This window comes from Arachis stenosperma, chromosome 10 (assembly GCF_014773155.1).
Source record: "Arachis stenosperma cultivar V10309 chromosome 10, arast.V10309.gnm1.PFL2, whole genome shotgun sequence".
Taxonomy (NCBI): domain Eukaryota; kingdom Viridiplantae; phylum Streptophyta; class Magnoliopsida; order Fabales; family Fabaceae; genus Arachis; species Arachis stenosperma.
The window spans coordinates 79,516,102-79,529,395 of NC_080386.1; positions in this window are offsets into that span (position 1 = coordinate 79,516,102).

A 13,294-nucleotide genomic window follows, 5' to 3' on the forward strand; every position below is an offset into this window, starting at 1 on the left:
CTCACTGGGCGTTTTGAACGCCCAGCTTTTTCTGTGTAATTCTTCTGCTGTATGTTCTGAATCTTCAATTCTCTGTATTATTGACTTGAAAAGACACAAATTAGAAAATTTTTTGGATTTTTAATAATGAGGAATTATCAAAATGAAACTAAGATCAAATAAACAATGCATGCAAGACACCAAACTTAGAAGTTTGTATACTACTGACACTAACAAATTGAGAATGCATATGAGAAACAACAAAACACTCAAGACAAGAGAATTTAAAGATCAGAACAAGGAAATCATCAAGAACAACTTGAAGATCAATTAAGACACATGAATGAATTCGAAAAAAAGGCAAGAAGAATAGAAACATGCAATTGACACCAAACTTAAAATGAGACACTAGACTCAAACAAGAAACGTAAAATATTTTTGGTTTTTATGATTTTGTAATTTTTTTTTGGTTTTTTCAAAAGTTGAGTGAAAAAGAAAATAAGGATATCAAAATTCTTAATGAGAATTCCAGGAATCATGCAATGTTAGTCTAAAGCTTTAGTCTAAAGAAATTAGACATGGCTAGCCAAGTTTCAGCAGGACATTACATTCAAGAGCTAAATTGATGAGAATCAATCAGCTTTGGTGATGATAAGAACATCACCTTGAAACACTAGAATTCATTCTTAAGAACTCTGAAGAAAAATACCTAAGCTAAGCAACAAGATGAACCGTCAGTTGTCCAAACTCAAACAATCCCCGGCAACGGCGCCAAAAACTTGGTGCACGAAATTGTGATCATCAATGGCGCCATCAACATGGTACACTCAATTGCAATCTCAACTTTTTATCACAACTTCGCACAACTAACCAACAAGTGCACTGGGTCGTCCAAGTAATAAACCTTACGCGAGTAAGGGTCGATCCCACGGAGATTGTTGGTATGAAGCAAGCTATGGTCATCTTGTAAATCTCAGTCAGGCAGATTCAAATGGTTATGAATGATTTATGAATAAAGCATAAAATAAAGATAGAGATACTTATGTCATTCATTGGTGAGAATTTCAGATAAGCATATGAAGATGCTTTGTCCCTTCCGTCTCTCTACTTTGCTACTGTCTTCATCCAATCCTTCTTACTCCTTTCCATAGCAAGCTGTATGTTGGGCATCACCATTGTCAGTGGCTACAGTCCCGTCCTCTCAGTGAAAATGTTCAACGCGCTCTGTCACAGCACGGCTAATCATCTGTCGGTTCTCAATCAGGTTGGAATAGAATCCATTGATTCTTTTGCGTCTGTCACTAATGCCCAGCCTTCAGGAGTTTGAAGCTCGTCACAGTCATTCAATCATTGAATCCTACTCAGAATACCACAGACAAGGTTTAGACCTTCCGGATTCTCTTGAATGCCGCCATCAATTCTAGCTTATACCACGAAGATTCCGATTAAGGGATCCAAGAGATATCCACTCAATCTAAGGTAGAACGGAGGTGGTTGTCAGGCACACGTTCATAGGTGAGAATGATGATGAGTGTCACGGATCATCACATTCATCAAGTTGAGGAACAAGTTATATCTTAGAATAAGAACAAGCTGAATTGAATAGAAGAACAATGGTAATTGCATTAATACTCGAGGTACAGCAGAGCTCCACACCTTAATCTATGGTGTGTAGAAACTCCACCATTGAAAATACATAAGAACAAGGTCTAGGCATGGCCGTGAGGCCAGCCCCCATGATCTAAGATAGCATAAGACTAAAGATAGCTACCAAGATGATCCTAAGATCTAAAGTGATCAAAAGATGAAAATACAATAGCAAAAGGTCCTATTTGTAGAGAACTAGTAGCTTAGGGTTTACAAAGATGAGTAAATGACATAAAAATCCACTTCCGGGCCCACTTGGTGTGTGCTTGGGCTGAGCATTGAAGCTTCTATATGTAGAGACTTTTCTTGGAGTTAAACGCCAGCTTTTGTGCCAGTTTGGGCGTTTAACTCCCATTCTTGTGCCAGTTATGGCGTTAAACGCCAGAATTCTTGAGCTGACTTGAAACGCCTGTTTGGGCCATCAAATCTCGGGCAAAGTATGGACTATTATATATTGCTGGAAAGCCCAGGATGTCTACTTTCCAACGCAATTGAGAGCGCGCCAATTGGGCTTCTGTAGCTCCAGAAAATATACTTCGAGTGTAGAGAGGTCAGAATCCAACAGCATCTGCAGTCCTTTTCAGCCTCTGAATCAGATTTTTGCTCAGATCCCTCAATTTCAACCAGAAAATATCTGAAATCACAAAAAATCACGCAAACTCATAGTAAACTCCAGAAAAGTGAATTTTAACAAAAAACTAATAAAAATATAATAAAAACTAACTAAAACATACTAAAAACATACTAAAAACAATGCCAAAAGCGTATAAATTATCCGCTCATCAGTACGCGCACATGCCTATGCGTGCGCATGCCCCTGTTTTCTCACCTATACACTTCTTTTCTTCTCTTCTCTCTATTTCTTTCTTCCAACCCTCTTTTCTCTTGCTTTTGCCTTCTTCTCTACTTGCTTTACTTTGTTTGGTTTGCATTTCATTTTCATTTTAGTAATTATGTCAGTTTTGCTTTAGTTGTTTGTTAATTAAATAAGTTACAAGTGTTTGCTTGATGTTGATTGGGTTGCTTCTTGATTGAATTTCATCAATGCAGTTATACTTCGCCTTAAATTACTAGCACCTAAGTGGACTTGCACACTTACATTTTATTGCATATTAGGTGATATTTTTATAAGTGCACATTGAGTTTAGTGAATTGAGTTGAACTACTTATTTATCATGGTTTTTCAGTGAATATGATCACATAACAAGGTATTTGTTCTTTGTTAATGCTTTGCATTTTTTTGAGTCGACTTGACTTGATTCTTATCAAGACTTGTCACTTTATGTAACAAGCACCTTATACATGTGATTATTTCATTATTCCTAACGATAAATAAGTAGTCTGTTTTCATTATTGGATTGGTTATTGTTAATTATGCCATTTTCTATTAATTTTGAGCTTTCACTTGCACAATTTCGATATCCAATATCTCAAATACTCAATTCACTTTTGTGGCTATCTAGGTTTGTTTGTGCCTTATCTCTTGTTTTTCTTCACTTGCAACCTAGGCCACTTAATTGAGGAATATATGCTTTTTCTATTGATTATGTGGTTACGTTTAGAACACAACACATTGTCTTTTATCATACCAGACATGTCTTACTTTTCGTCAATTGTTATTTATTTGTTTACACAGCAACCCAAAACCCCCGGAGCCCACCAGTTGAAGGTGGAGCCTCAGAGCTCTTCACCCCCAGATCATGTGCATGCACGGAGGTCCGTGCATTATTTAAGTGTGGGGGAGGATCGCTAACTTCAAGGGGGGTAAAATTTCTTTTCCCAGACACTTGCATTGTTTGTTAATATTTCATTAAATTTTGCTTTGCTTGTTCTGCTTGTATATACCTTTTCTTGCTTATAGTCTTATTATAGTTATATTTGCATGTTGCTTAGTATAGGAAATAAGTTTGGTAAAACAACAAAGAATTTTCAAGAAATCTCTTTTCGGGCATTCCATTGATTAGATTTAAAAAATTATTTTTGAACTTGCTTGAAGTATCTTTTATATGGAACAGAGAAAAGAGCTTGAACAAAATACCTAGTGAGAATTGAGCTTTAATTGTGTGGTTGCATATTTTCAATCACAATTTTTGTTCTTGTGTGTTATACTCCTTTTATGATTATGATCTTAGTTTTGCTTTAGTCTATATGTCATATATTTGATGTTTTGAATTGCATTTAGTATGATTGAGGCCATTTTTGAAATTGAACTCACTTAACCCATATGGCCAACCTTTACGTTTACCCTCGTAAACCACTTTTTGAGCCTTTAATTCCCCTTTGTTCTAATTTTAAGCACATCATTTGCCCTAAGTGAAAAACCATTATGTCCATTGATCGTATCTTTGATTAGCTTGGGCTTGGGTGTGTTTGGTAATCAAGTGTGGGGGAAATTTGTAGGAAACAATGGTAGAAAGTTTTTTTGGGTTCTCATTGTGAAATATTTAGAAAAATGGGTAATCACTCATGCATCTATTACTTGAAAACATATGCATCTCTTTTTGATAATAAAAGAAAAAAAAGTTTTGTGTACATACTTTGTTTCTAAAAAAATAGAAAAGAAAAGAAAAGAAAAGGAAAATAAAATAAAATGTAAATAAAAGATGCATATGTGTATGAATTGGAAAGAGGGTGCACGAGTGAATGTGAGAAAAGAAATAAATGGGTAGTTAGGTTGTTTTGTTATGTATATAAGATGATATAGGATTAGGTGGGATACTTGAGCTAATCAAAGATCCAACCTCTTAGCCCACTTAACCATATTAATTCTACCTTTATCCTAGCCCCATTACAACCCTCAAAAGTCCTCATGATATTTGCATTCATGCATCAAATATTAGTTTATTGTTAGATGACTTGCAAATCTTTGAGAAACATGATTAAAGGAGGATTGAGTGATTAAACCCTACACACTGAGGATTAGAGTGTAAACACTTCCGATGAGGGGATCAATTGCTCAATTCTATGTTTTAATCCCTTATCTTGTATCTTCTTGCAAGTTATTGAAATGAATTTGAGAATTTCAAATCAAATCTTTGGACATTGATCATATATATTGCTATATTTGCCTTGTCTTGGCCCTAAGTTTCCACTTTGAATTGATTGAGATTCTTTTGTTTGTTTTTGCCAAACTCAATAGACATCATAGTATATATATAGATAGATAGCATTTAGTATAGTTTCATGCATATAAGTAGTTGCATTGAATAAACTTTTACCCTTTCATTCATCTCCTTTGGTTGTGTTTAGCATGAGGACATGCTATTGTTTAAGTGTGGGAGAATTGATGAATCCATATTTGACGATATATTTTGGTTAGATTTGAGTAGATTTCATCACAAAACCCACATTTATTCATCTAAATAGCATGATTTTGTGCTTAATTTAGTCAATTTTAACATGCTCTTTTGTACTTAATTTAGTCAATTTTTATTCATTTTAATCCCATTTGGTGCCTTGATGTATTTGTTAAGTGATTTCAGGTTTTCAAGGCAATTTTGGGTTGAAGAAGTGAAGAAAGAGCATCAAAAAGGGGAGAAATCATGAAGAGAATGGAGTTTGGAAGTTGCTGCAAAGGTGCGTACGCCCAGTGATGCGTGGGTATGCACAACGGTGACTTCGGGCAAGGATGCGTACGCACCAATTGTCGTGCGTACGCACGATAGGAATTTTGCGCAACTGTGCGTATGCATCGTAGGTCATTAATTGCAAATCGTTGGGGGCGAATTCTGGGCCTCCAAAACCCAGTCCAACTCATTTTCTGAAGCTTTTTAAGGCCAAAGTGAAGAGGAATGAAGGGGAGGCAATTAATGTTTAGCTTTTTTGATGTTTTCGCTTAGTTTCTAGAGAGAGAAGCTCCTCCCCTCTCTCTAGAATTAGGTTTCTTAGTTTAATTTCTTGTAATTTCTACTTTTAATTCCTAGTTTCATTTACTTTTCCTTGTCATTTATTGTTATTGCATCTTTGTTCTTTCCTTCTATTTGGTATTTTATTTCTCTTGTTCTTTTATGCCTATGACACTTTGTTATTTTAATTTACATTTAATGCAATTTATGTTTTATGTTCATTTATTGCTTTCTTTAGTTATTGTTATGATTTTCTTGCATTTGGTAGTTAGAATTTATTTTTAATGCAATTTAATATTATTTTATTTTCATGCACACCAAGTGTTTGATAAAATGCTTGGCTTAGTTTTTCTTCACTCTTGGCTTGAAATTGTTGGTTTTGGTGATCCTTGAGTCATTGATATCCATTCTTGTTTGATACATTAGAGTAGTTAGTTGATTTGGTCTCCCTTGACTCTATGTGACCCATTAGTGTTGACATAGGACTTAGGGATTGAAATTAACTATGTCTACTTGACTTATCTTTAATGTAAGGCTGACTAAGTAGGATTAACTCTTCATAATCATCATGTGTTTGTGGTCAATGGCTAGGATAGGAATCCTTGATAACCCAATTCTCACCAAGAGTTGCCATTTACATTCTTTGCATGTTTATTTGCTTCCTTACTATTTACATTTCTTTCTTTCTTGCTTTCCCAATTCCCCAAGCTCTCTCTCATAGCCAATAAATGTACATTTCATTGTAACTCCTAGGAAGAACAACCCGAGGTTGAAGTACTCTCGATCTCGGTTATTATAATTTGGATTTAAAACATTTGATTTGGGAGTTAATTGTTGGTCTAGTCTATACTTTCAATGATGGAATTCTACTTTGTGAAAATCTAGATCGACAATAAATTCCTAACATCACATTTCTAGTAGTGACATCCTATAAGGTATACTCGAGATTGGTCCAGCTCAAGGCACCAACTCAATAGCAAACTCAACCTCTCGGTTAGGTGGAAATTCATCAATATCATCAGGAAATACCTCCGGACAGTCACACACAACCGGAATTTGCTCCAATGTTTGATCATCACCTGAAACACCCACAGTTAACAAGGTACCCTGACATTCGGTCCCAGAACAATTCACCATCATAGAATTCAAGTAATAACTATTCAATACAATCGGTCCTTCTGTATATTCTGGCACAAAGTATACCAATTTTGCAGAACAATCGAGCAGAACATGATTCTCAGATAACCAGTCCAATCCCAAGATAAGATCAAGACCAATCATCGACAAGCATATTAAATTATGGTTAAAGTCACGTTGCTTGACCCTAAATGAAACTTGCGGGCATTCTAGCCTAGTTACCATGGCTTCATGGGTGGCATTATACACCTTTAGGTCATAACCTAAAACTACAATCCTCAATCCTAACCCACTAGCTTTTTCGAATGCAATGAATGAATGTGTTGCTCCCGAATCAAATAAAGCATTTAAAGTTTGACCAGCCATTTCAAAGTTACCTCAGATAAGTGTCTCGGATCCCTCGGCACCTATAGCTGAGGTGGTGAACACTCGACCAGACTGTTGTGCTCTCTCTGCACCCTGCTTCTACTTCTCCGGACAGTTTGTGGCTTTATGCCCAGCCTTACCACAAGAGTAGCACAAGCCCCATCCGGCCTTGCACGGGGATCCCGGATGGTAATTTTCACACCTAGCACAAGCTTGCTCGTTCTAAGGCTGCTTCCCAAATCTCCTCCCTTGGGAGTTGTTATTGTTGGACCTCCTGAAATTGTTCTGACCTTAAGTCTGGTATGATCTAGAACCTCCCTACTTGAAAGGCGGCCCTCTAGGAGCAAAGCTCTTCCTCCGGTTCTGTGGGAATGGTCCTCTATGGCTTCCTATCTCTGCAGTTGCCTTCTTCACACACTCTTCAGCAACCCTGCTCTTGTTCACCATCTCTGAGAAGGTTCTGATCTCCATTGGTCCTACTGAGCTGAAAATATCACTCTAGAGTCCTCCTTCATACTTAATGCACTTCCAATACTCAAAGTCTTCCAGAGCCCCCTGACACATACGGGAAAATCTGAATAGCTCCTCAAACTTGTTAGCATACTCAGATATGGACATAGTACTCTACTTCAGCTGCAGTAACTCGAGTTCCTTGGCCGTCCTGGCAGAATTTGGAAAGTACTTTTTATAGAACTCCTCCTGGAAGGCATCCCAAGTGATAGGGTCATCACCCTGCTGCAGGAAACCTCAGACTCCTTGCCACCAATGCGATGCTTTCCGAGTGAGTAGATAGGTAGCAAATTCAACACACTGCCCTTCAGGCACCATTTGCGCTTGCAGTGCTTGCTCCATACCCTAAAACCAGGTATCGGCTTCAGTTGGGCTAGTGGTTCCCTTGAACTTAGGTGGATTAACCTTCAAGAGGGTTGCCAGTGTCATCGGGCCCTGAGGTCCACTTCCGCCATTGCCATGGTTGTTCATCTGCTGCCCAAGAGCCTCCGCAGTGGCCTGCATAGCAGTAGCCATATTCTCTAACGCCGTCATAAACATTACCGGGTCATTTGGGTTGATACCCGGCCCCCGAGCATTAGAATGACCTCTCCCACGACCTCTACCGCATCCACGAGGCGCCATCTGGTTCCTATACACACCAAACAATCGATATCAAGTTGATCAGTCTTACTATCGGAAGTTTAGTGCTTCCAAGTCCCAAATGCATGCTCATGAATGTTTATGCCATTTATATCAAGTAGATATCCTAATAAGACAAAACACACACACAGAGAATGCACAGAAGCATAGTCAGTCAGTCCCTCAGGCTCTATAGGAACGAACTGCTCTGATAGCATAATGTAACACCCTACCATACAAAGTCTTATGCTTAAGTCATAAAACATAGATGGCAAGGGATTACGACCTCAAAATTTAAAATTTAGTATATGTAGTAGTGGAAATAACATTTATAACTAGGAGCCTTTGAAGAAAAAGGGGTAAAACAAAATCGTAAATTGAAAAGCGTAACACTCTGATCAATAACATAACGTAACGGATAAAGACTAAGCTAATGCAAGAATATACAAAAGAGTGCCAAAAACACGAATATTAAAACTCAAGATCCGATTGCGAAGATAACTGGTTTGAGCATAGAAGTATATACATGTATATATAAAGTAAGGAACCCAAAGGAAACCCAAAGGGCAAAAATACAGGAAACCTGTTCTCCAAAACAACGTCTAAGAGGAGTCAACACAATATGTATTATTTAGTGGAGATAATAAGTATCTAAGTAAAAACATAAAACCAAAGTAAAGTCCTGAAAACCAAGGATCTTCGCTAATCCAGAAGTCTCCATCATTCTTCAGCGAGAAGCATCACGTCCTGCATCAGAAAACCACAAAATTCGCATGGGTGAGAACCGGAGGTTCTCAGTATGGTAACAGTGCCCACATATCTAACATGTAATGTCCTGAGAAAGCTGAAGGCAATCCTAGAACTTCCAACAGATGAATCAAAGCTTATAAACAGACTAAACCTTAAATGGCAACTAACTAAAGATTTTTAGTCTAACTAATACTTCCCTTTCCAAAATCTTTAGACCTCCCAACCGCCAGCAGTAATATAATATCGCAAACACAATTATATTAGACAAAGAGATATACAAATAGGAAACAGATACGGCATTTAGACAATTAGCAAGTAATATGCAGTCAATGAGGCAATTCCAAACAATTCACATAATATGCATATGATGTATGCCTATCCTAATGGCTGATGAGCCTCATCTGCGGTTATAAAGCCAACTCGAGTTATACTTAACATAATTCATAATTAATATCCAACACCCTCACTGGTGTATTCACGGGAGCGAGCTCATCCAAAACTTTCACAGTGTCCGGCTACACTTACGACATAGGGTCAGCAGAGTATCGAATCTCCACCTGGAGCACGTGGTGGCTAGCCACTACTTTCTCCCATAGAAACTCGTACCTCAGATAGTGGAAGTGCAACATTCACATTTTATTCAACACGCATATATGCAATCATACTCAGCCATAATTCAATAATGGCTCAGCCATAATTCGCCAATAACTCAACCATCCGGCTCATAATTCAATCCATAACCAGCCAATTTATTAATAATCATAGCCCTTCGACTCATGGCATATAAAGCACTTCCACCACCATCCTCCGTATCTCATACAGTCATCTTTGATCATTATTGATCATTAATTCTCCCTTTTTTCATCCACAAGTTACCACGTTTCCTAGCTCCTTTCCATTGCTAGGCATATCCTAAGGATTTAAGACATATGGGGTGAGATCAGAGGCTTAGAAGTCTAAAATTTGGTTTTGAAAACTAAAAAATCTACCTTGGGATGAAAACAAGGTCGACGCGCACGCGTGGAAAGTTAAAAAGTATAGGGACGCATATGCGTCGCCCAAGCACACGCGTGGATGCGAGAAAAGCCAAGTGACTCCTGCGCGTCAGCCACACGTACACGTGGGTGCGGTTTGTGCCCAACGCACAAAATCATCGCAATTCCCGCACAACTCTTGGAAATTTGGCTGGGAAATCGAATAAGCACATCGACGCGTACGCGTCAGCCAGGCGCACGCGTGGGTAGTGAACATTTGAAAATGATGCGTGCGCGTCGGCCACGCCTATGCGCGAGAGTGCGTTCTGCCAAAAATTTTACTAAGTTAAAAAGCTGCAGAATTCACAGTTTCAAACCCCAATATTCCGACGGGCATAACTTCTCCGTTTCAAATCATTTTTCACTCGTTCTTCAAACGGCATAAACATCCCGAATCGAATTTCATTTCTAAACAAGTTTGGTACAAATCAGGTATCCGGAGTCTAAGTTATTCTCCATCAAAATATGCCCAAAAACAATATTTCATACAAAACCACAAAGTGCCATTTTTAAAATAAACCAATTTCAACCCTTTTCAAAACCAACCAAAACAGACCAAAAATTAACCTCAAGCCTCCTCAACTCATACATTGACAATTTTCATCAAATTCACAAACCACCATTCCACCATTTAACCCCTCTCAATCAAATAACTTAATTTCAAACACATTATCATGTCATATATTCTTCCTCATCCTGATTTCCAACAACACCATTTCCAATCAACCATCATTACATACAATCAATGTCATCCTCACCATCAACATGGTTTCACTCACAATTCAACCTCAACCAATAATCACGAATATATCAAAACATACGTATCTCTCATGCATCATACCATCAAAACATCAATATTCATAATCACATATATGACCACACAATTCAACCTCAACCAATAATCAAGAATATATCAAAATAATTCAATTCCTATCTTAGGGCCTCTAACCTAAGTTTTCACACCACATTACATTTTAGATATAGGAAACCGAGACCATACCTTAGCCGATTTCCCCGCTCAACCCGGAGCAGTTCCAAATCAGTTTTTCACAAGCTCTCAAGGATTAAAACCTCCAAGAACAGATTTTTAGCACACCAAAGCCCTTTTTCAAGCTTTCCAAAACCTCAATCAAGCTCCAACATACATATATAACTCCCTAACCACAATTATCACATCCAAACACAACAACTCAATACCCAAACATCATAAACCAACAAATTCTACTAGGGTTGAGAATCTTACCACACCCAAGGATCTAGGAGACAAGATTAATCCTCTTCTTCAAGCTATTTAGGTCCTATAACATCAAATAGCCCAAAAGTCTCAACACTTTTCTCCATAAAATTCGAATTTAAGGATGAGAAAATTGTACTAAAATCGTCGCTTACCTCAAGAAAAAAATAGTGGATTTTGTAGTGCTCGTCGTGGTGAACGCATGGCCGCAAACGGTGCGACAATCGGAGCTCTGGATCAAAAGTTATGGTGGTTTGAAGATCAAACAAGGGTAGAACTTTGGAATGGTGTTCTTCCCCTTTCCATTTTCCTTTTCAGCGTGAGTGAGGTTCAGAGAGGAGAGAGAGTGCTGTTTTTAGTGTTTTAGGTTTAGTTTGGTTGGATCAAGAGTCCAATATGGGTTCGGTTGGTCCGGTTTAGCTCGTTCGATCTAATCTTGGGCCGATTTCTATAAAATTGGTATCGAAATTCTCGTTTCAATCTCCTCTATCATATTAAGCCATAAAAATCACATTTTTTACTTTCTAAAATAAATTCTAATTTTTGGGTTAATTTGTTATTAATTAACCGAGTTTTACACTCCTCTTTTATAATTTGCACTCGAATGGGACTCATAGGAGTAGACCCTCCTTCCTAAAAGCTTCCTTCCAGCTGTATGTCCAGGTGTTGTGATCAGGTAAAAATGGAAAGTATTTGTGGGTCGAAAGACCCGTCGGATCGTCTACTCGATATCCAGGCCCGACTCGCTAGTGGACTGGGCCAGAACAATTTTTTATAGGATAATATTGTTGCAAGAATCTCTAATGTTTTCTTAATTTATATGCACATTTAAAATCAAAAAGTTATTTTTGAATGAATGTAATAGATTGACAGGGACTTCAAGCATGGTTAAAATAATTGTCCATAAAAAGCTTGTCAACCTGTGAATCACACCATTCATCATATTATTTTTGCGGTAAAATTTTTCTTTTCCACACATTTATCCTCATTTACATGTGCTATAACCATGGTATATATGATTTTTCTCGATTGAAATCAACAATCAAAAGGTCATCAGTACAATGTCAATTTCAATCAATACGCATGAAATCTATATAATACCATTCAATCAACACAAGCCTCTTTCTTTAAAGCGCACCACGTTTTTATTGTTGTGACTTCTGAACATTAACAATACGAATGATGATGGACACAATAATGCATGGTGGAGATAACAAGTAATAACTAATTAATAATAATATATTTTTGACGTGATGATGAGTATAGGGATAAACATTAAGCAAAATCGGTAGTTCCTAGCCTGCACACCAAAAATGCTAAAAATGCTAAATGAGGGCAGAGGTAGACAGGTAGTGCATCCTCCACTATGTTTCGTTTCACCCTCTTTATTTTCACGTGTAGTAGTAATTAAGCATATCCAATGGAAAGTCAAGATTACTATATTCTACAAAATGATAACATCACAAATAAACTAAATTTTATGTTATAAATATTTTTATATATTTTCAAGATACCATTTGTCTAAAAATTTAAAATTGATTAGAGAAAACAAATAAATAGTTATATATTAATACACTCTATCACGTAAAATTTTTTCTTGAATTTGAGTGAAAATCACATAGACTTTTTTTATTTGCTTAGTTTTTTTGTCTCTTTTCATTTATTTTATATTTTTTTATTTTTTAATTTATTTTATACTATTATTTTTAAATAAATATAGTTTTTTATCTCTAATATTTTTAAATTTTTTAAAAAAATTCATAATATTTAATTTGTATGAATTTACCCGTAATATTTTAAATAAATTTTAATTTTATTCTTATAACTAATTTTTGATAATTAACTTTTGGTCAAATATTTTTTTTTTCAATTTTAACCTTACTTATATCATCATCTTCATCATCATCATATGGTCATCACCGTTACCTTCCTCTTTCTTATCGTGATCACCATTAGCTGTAAATCCCAATAAATTAGTAGATAATTAGTCAATAAATTAGTTTTTAATAAGGAAAATTAGAAATACAAAAATAATATTAAATTAGGATAGAGCTCATCGAAACAAGAACTTTGACACTAATTTCGAAAAAATCGGTCTGAGATTAGACCGAACAGACCGAACCAATTGAATCGAACCCAAACCGGGCCGTCACATTAAATGAGCCCGAAAG